The sequence below is a fragment of the Macadamia integrifolia genome, unplaced genomic scaffold (assembly GCF_013358625.1).
Source record: "Macadamia integrifolia cultivar HAES 741 unplaced genomic scaffold, SCU_Mint_v3 scaffold94, whole genome shotgun sequence".
Classification (NCBI taxonomy): Eukaryota; Viridiplantae; Streptophyta; class Magnoliopsida; order Proteales; family Proteaceae; genus Macadamia; species Macadamia integrifolia.
In genome coordinates this window covers 297,202-304,780 of record NW_024870588.1, presented here as the reverse complement: position 1 = coordinate 304,780, position 7,579 = coordinate 297,202, and the positions used below count along the sequence as shown (strand labels likewise).

General features: G+C 39.0%; 1 non-coding gene across 1 annotated transcript; it reads left to right on the top strand.

Moving 5' to 3' along the window:
- Window positions 1-3,709: 3,709 nt before the first annotated feature.
- LOC122070538 lies at window positions 3,710-3,816 on the top strand. The gene has a single exon (XR_006137820.1). It is a non-coding gene; the product is annotated as a small nucleolar RNA R71 (small nucleolar RNA).
- The last annotated feature ends 3,763 nt before the right edge of the window (window positions 3,817-7,579 follow it).

Here is a 7,579-nt window from a genome sequence, read left to right as displayed (position 1 = left end):
CGCCTCAACGTCAACTTTAGACCTCTGGCGAACGTAGTAATAATAGACAATGACGACGATGATGACCAGTAAGGACTTAGCTCGTCTACACCAGCTTCTCACCTGTTTCATGTTGTTTATCCTATTGTATTTTTTCCTTTCTTTTCTCATTCTTTGTACTTACTCTGTAACTGGACTTAATTGTGGGATGATGTGTTTTGATAGTGGTTTGTGGTGAATTCGTATGCGTGATGACTAGTGTAGTTTAGTTGTGGTGCCTTTGTAAATTTTTTATCATTGTTATATTATACATATCTGTTGTTTATCAGGTATTTGTGTGAAAATTTTTGGAAATCTCATTTTACGCCGTTATACTGCCGAAATTTTGTCAAACTTGTACTTGATAGGTTATGACACCAGTTAAATTGACATTTTATTCTCTCTCACGCATGCCATGAATGCAATATCTAAATGCAACAATTTCTAAAACTTTCTTTCTTTGGCTTTTAACTCTTCAAAGTTTTTACATTAACCCAATCCCATTTCCTATTATAGATTCTACGAGATTCTAAACGGTATGCTGTGAGTGGAGCAGAGCATCACGCTCTGATACCACCGTTGTCACACCCCATCACATAGAATCGGGCCAGTGACCGGGTTAACACCGGTTAACCCAAACCTGTCAGGATCATCTGATACAGTATTCCACCACAGCATACACACAACTAAGAAAGAGCTCATCAGTTCAGCGGAAGACTTGGTTTACCTATGAATATTCCCATAATACTTAATACCTGAATTGTGATACAATAGTTAAATACACGTGGCCCCGAAGGCATGATATTTACACAATAAGAGTACAATTCACATATCAAGTACACAAAAGGAATCATAAAAAATCAGAGTGTACAGCTCCGCTCGGTATCAAAGCTTAGAGCTCAGCTCGGTATCAAAGCTTGAGCCCAGCTCGGCATCACAAGGTAGAGCTCAGCTCGGCATCGAAAGTGAAGCTCAACTCGGTATTAGAACTGCGATCCAGCAACACAACTCTTGCACAAGCAATCAGTGCCGTGCTCTAACTCCTCAGGGGCCCACCAGTCCTCTTCAGTGAACTCAACCGTGGGACCCGCCCCGTGCTCATCTGGTTGATGACCTGCAAAATCATCTAAAAGAGGTGCACACATGGGATGAGCTCACTAGCTCAGTAAGTGGAAAGATGGACCACACAGCAGTCCACACAATAAATCACAACCATATGCACTATATGCTATGCAATACATTTTTAATCACATCCACCTAAGCAACATTACTAAGTCTTTGGTTTAGTACTACTACAACCACAGTGGGCGTATACTCTGGGTATGAGCCGTGAACTCCATCCCGCGATACGCCCATAGGGCTGTCGGAAAAGGCCCACCGTGAGTACTCGAAAAAGTAAAAACATGTTGACCACCGGCTCTCAACATAAAATAAATGACAGAATTTAAAGGTGCTGACTCCAACAATTTAAAAGCAGTACGATTGGCCCTCTTGAATATACCACCAGGGTTGTCGACTGTCCTAATGACCAGCCGGGCGTAATGTCTCACCACCACAGTGACCCGACAATCACGACCACTGCTTCCCCCCAAATGATAACCCAACACCTTAACCTTTGTTGGAAAGGGTCGTAGCACGGGAAAGTGATAATCCTAAACCGCATGCTCCTATATGACAATAGTACAATTACATAGTGCCACTACGTCCCATACCATGGGCCACCAATGCATTCTTTCCAAGCCGACTATGGTATCTAGTCTATTAATGCATTATGCACAATGATGTCAACATTCATCACATAAGTATATCATCACTTGGCATTAAGAAAATAAACACAACACCCATGCATAACAATGTGAGGATGACTAATCTATATAGCATTTTCATGATGACATGGCTAGACTAGATACGATTAAATGAATGCCAACCAATGCCTTGAAACAAGGCCAAACGTCCTCTCCCCACTTACCTGTAGTGTATAAGGACTCACGCTCGGTACGGGTGAGATCCGGTGCGAGAAGCGTGAAATTTGGTGAACCTAACATGAGTGAGCGGGGTTAGTATTTCACCACTTTGGGATCAAGATTAACACGATCCAATGACAAGATCATGTTTAGAATCCTAAAAGAAGGTCACACGTCCGTTTTGGGTCCAATCGGACGTAAAAATCACGTTCGGAGCCTCTCAGGTGGGTCGGACAGCCCACCTGTCTGACCCACTAGTCAGACCCACTGGTTTGGATCGACGGGTAGGTCGGCCCACCGGTCGGTCCACCGGTTGGGCTCGAGGGTCCTGCTAAGACCGACGGGTAGGGTGGCCTATCGGTCGGCCCGTCGGTTGGGCCCGTCGGTTGGGCCCGAGGGTCCTGCCCTCTCAGGCGGGTGCCAACAGGCAGGCCAAATGGTCCACCAGTCTGGCCCACTGGTCTTGGCAGGAAACTGTTGTTTCTTCCCAAACTTCCCCCAACCTTTGGGGATTCAAATGGGGCTTTTCCAAACCCATTCTTCACACATTCAAGGTCTCATAAGATGGTTCTAACCTAGATCTAGGTTAGATTTAAGGAATGGAAAGCCATCTTACCTCCTTTGCTCAAGAACTTCTTCAAAACCCCAAAATCACTTCAAATCCACAATGTTTCTCCAGCCTTGTAAATACTTCTTCAAATCCTTCAAAATCAACACATAAATCATCTATTAAACCTTAGTTTCATCATTTCAAGGGGGATTTACAAGACCTCAAGAAACCCTACCCAAATCAAGGGTTTTACTTGGGTATGGTGAAAGTTTAAGGAACCCAGCCTTTGCTCACCTCTAAACGTAGATCCAGTGTTGGAGATCACTCTTCCGACGTCGGAATGGGAAGATCAAGCCTCGGTGCTGCTGAAATCCATCTCTTCTTCCTCTTCCTTCTCTTCTCTTCTTCTTTCCTTTCTTTTCTCTCTCCTCTTTACTCTTCTCACCAATGTCCGAGTGTCATAAATGAGAAAAGAAAAGAAAAACATAAATGCTATATATACTTCTTAAATAACTAAGTAATTCACATGGGTGGGTCACTCAGGTGGGTGGATGCGCCCACCTGTCCGCCCACCCGAGGCCCAAAACTTGGCCAACAAGTGGGATTTTGACAGAATTCGGCCCTCGACACGAATCTCACTCTTGGCATAAGATGTAATATACGTATGCGCCTTAAGATACGGCTATATACCTGCTTTATCCGTATATGGCCTTATAATAGGTGCATGTATACGGCTTGGGTATTCCCATCTCTTCTGGCATTAGCTCGGACTTGTCAGGCCGGCCGGTGTTTGAGGTCACTCTTGCCATCATGGTCCATAAGGAACCTGCCCTAACTCTCTTCAGTTCGGGTCCTGCATGGTTAAACCGGGTCAACCGTGTAATCATACCAGGTTTAAGAAGTAGGGTATTACAACTATGGCTTCGAGTCTCTTGATAAGACTCTCAAGTTAAGCCTCTTTGGTCACAACACCTCTACAAGGTAACCCTTATTTGTCCTCTCAATTCCTTTAGTAGACTCCCACTCTCTGGGTTTCTCATCCAATTCAAGCAAAAAGTTACAAGTGCCGTATTCATCTGTAAAAGATGTAAAACCTTTGGGGCACATGAACTCCAACAACTGCTTGGTCTGATAATCAATACCCTCATAAATGATTTGACAAAGTTGCCATATATCAATTCCATGGTGAGGACATTCCTGAAGGAGGTCCTTAAATCTCTCTATAAATTTGGAGAATGACTCACTAGGTTTCTGCCTGAATTGAAGAATGTCACTCATGAGTTTATTAGTTTTATGCAAAGGAAGGAATTTTTTTAGGAATACTAGAGTAAACCCATCCTATGTCGTAATGGAATTGGTGGGCAGACCATAGAGCCATTTCTTAGCTTAGTCCTTGAGCGCAAAAGTTATGAACCTTAATGTTACAGCATCATCAGTCAACTGTTGGACCTTAATCAGAACACAAACCTCCTCAAATTTCCTAAGGAATAAGTATGCATCCTCAGAGGCAGCCCATGGAAGTGGGGCAACATAGTGATGTACTGAGATTTGAGCTCAAAATTATTACCCTGGGCTTGTGGTAGAACTATGCATGAAGGTTGGGCTACTCTAGTAGGGTAGAACCTATCTTTCAAAGATTTAACTGCAGGGTCTGACTGTTGGTCTCCCATATTGAAGGGTTTTAAAGAGAGCAAACATATAGGATTACTACTTGTTGATTTCTTCTTTTTAACTGATTCTTAGTATTATGTACCTACCTAACACTCATGCAACAGAAAACCATCCACAACTAGAGTAAATACAAGCACAAAAGAATGGAAAGAACAACTATTTTTTTTTTATGATTTTATGATTTTTTTTTTTAGTTTACCGATAGGGATCCAGGGTTTCTCAAGTCAATTCTTAAGGTATTGATATGTGGCGAAACCTGTCTTTGTCATACTGTGAGGCTTGGCGACCTCCACTGATACAATTATTATTGTAAGTTGTTCTTCTCATGAATTCAATAAAAGAAAAAGAAAAACAAAACAAATCAAACAAAGCACTCCAATTTACCAAAAGAAAGCAAAAAATAACATGAAACTGTCTCCCTGGCAACGGTGCTAAAAACTTGTTTGAAATTTAAAAGTAACCGCAAGCGTACGGATCAGTGTAGCTAACGGGTCGAACATAAGGAGAGTAACCACTTTATTTTAAGTTTCTTTTAGTAATACGAAAGTGTGAAGATTGATATTGGTGATCTACTTCTAACTACCACCCTAAAACACATGCATCAAAAAACGTCCTAACCAACACATCTAAGAATTTAAATACTTCAAACCACGTAAAATAAAAAGTAAATAACTGAAAGTAAAATTGTTGAAATAAAAAAAAAAGACGAAGGCTAGAGAGAGGCACACAAGTAGGTTTCTCTACTTAGCCCGAGGGATGCACCACAAATAATGCAAGCTTCCCTACTTTATTAGAGAGTAACTCTTACAAGGGCTTCACTACTTAGCTTTATGTAAAGGGAGGAAAAGTAAATAACTGAAAATAAACGCAATAAAATGATGGTCCATAGCTAGAGAGGGGCAAAGCCAACACATGCATCTAGCCAAAGACCTTGGGAGAAAGGGAAAACAATAAAGTAAAGACTGAAATTAAAAATCTAAGTTGAGAAGGAAAGTGTAGTCAGGAGAGGGAATGAGAGGGGGAGAGAAGACTTATGAGAATCCTACCTACCTGAACTTCAATACTTGAACTTAAAAACTTGATTGAGATTTGAAGTACTACCAATACTAAAAGCCAGATCTAGAATAAACCAAATCTGAAATTGCTAGTAGTAGAGAAAATAAATCTGAAAGAAAAAAATTGAACTTGAAAGGAGATGCTTCAAATATTGGATCTTGTCACCTAGATCTAAACCTTGAACTAGAGAATTAAAATTACAATACCATAAACCATAACCATGAAAGAAAACTTGCATATTCATTAATTAAAATTCCATTACAAAAGTGTTTAACCAAAAAGTAAGAAGAACTAAAAGAGACTAAACCTAGAGAATAGAACTAAAGAAAGAGATAAAACCCTAAAACTGAATTGCGCCTAAGAAGAGAGAAAAAGAGAGCTAAAAAATAATCACTAGCCGTCCCCTCCCCTTTAACAATTTTTTATTTATAGAGAAATAGGGAGAGAGACCAACGATTAGGGTTTGGGGGGCCCATAATTGTGAGGTGGAGGAGAGAGAAGAGAGAGGATCGTAGGAGAGAAGATCTCCCACGATTTTGGTTTCCTCTTTTTTTTCTTCTTTCTCTTAAACTTGCGCACAACCTCATCTCTTGGAGGATTTGGACATCTTTGTTGATGATGTGGATGAGAGAGATAAGATTTGGATATGATTTATTTCTTTTTTTTTTTCTTTCATTTTTCTCTCTCAATAAACCCCCTTGGCCGACCTTTATTCCTTGGTTGAATCGATTGTGATGAGTAGGAAAGAGAAAATCTTCCAAAAAAAATCTCCAAAAAATATCAACCAAGAGATTTTAACTTGAGACCTCATAATAAGGAGATGATTTTACACACCACAACTCACTAACTCCACTAGATAGTTGTTGTTACTAAAAACGAATCTTTAATCACTTAAGGGTGTGGCCTATCGATCCTTGGTCGCATTTGAAGTATTTTTTGTACACCTGGGACAACTGCAAATGGGCTGGTTTTGCATCTCGGTTCAATTCTGATTCATTGTTATTTTTCTAGCCAGAAAAGAATAATCACTTGTACGGTTAACCAAACAAATGTGTACTTTTAATGCAACACGTCCATCTTACTCGAAATTTTATCATCTTCGTAATCATGAAAAAAAATAGGACCTCTTTATATGTAAAATTGGAGATACGACGCCCGATAATCCTTAAGGCCTTTAAAATTCAAAATCGGCAAAAAGAGAGTAAAACCCAAGGTAGTTCCATTCTAAATATGTAAAATGCATACTTTACTACATAAAATTTCACACATAAATGTGCTCATCACCAGTTTTGGAAACATCAAAACACTCAAAAGACTCGAGGAAAACAACCATTTGAGGTGATATCCAATTATGTTAATGAGTATACGTTCCTTAATATCAGTCCACATGTCACACTTAATGGTGCGCCGTGTAATAGACCATGACTCCATAATTGAAGCAACATACTCTTCAACATTTTTTTTTTCCGCATTTTGCACTAGTTTGTTCCTCAATGTAGAATTTGAAGGTACTGAATTACTTGGACCATAACAACAAATATAATGTACATTTGAATCCAACTTAAGGTTTTAATAATATTAAATGCAATATCATTCAAAATAAAATATTGAGCCATATCATTATCAACTTCATCTTTACTTTTATGTTTAAATATTCCATCCACAAACAGTTGTTGGAGGCTTGAAGACTGACTCACATCTTTTTCACTACTTGCATTACATGCAATAGAACTTTCCCTAGTTTTAGTCTTCTTGTTTTCCTTACTTAATGCCCATAGTGCCTCAACTTGCACATCATCAGACACACTGCTACATATTCCAACATCATTATCCTTCTTACAAGCTAAATAGTATTTCATTATTGAAATACAACTGGGAAACTCTTTATTACAAAACTTGCATTTGAAACGTCCCTTTGAATCATCCACATATTTCCACAATTCTTCTTTTTGTCTAACCATTCCTTTTTAGTTTCCTAATAAACAAATAAAAAAAATATATAAATAAACTTTCTATAATACCAAGCAATCAACAACAAACCAGATGTAGTAGATGTTACCATACAAACAAGCCAAGGTAGGAAAAGATGGAACTAGAAATCAATTAACTTGCAGCAAAAATAAATCATGTCTAATTAAGAATTTACAATAATCACATGCTAAAGAATCACACTTTCCTGGCCAATTAAGTTTCATAATAATCAAGGTTAGATTTAAGGAAGAATCCTTGTTAAAATTAGGAAACTAAAATTTTAACAAGAAACCAGAATTTGATATCAAAGTTTTCAAATATTTATACGGAATTCAATATGGAACTAATG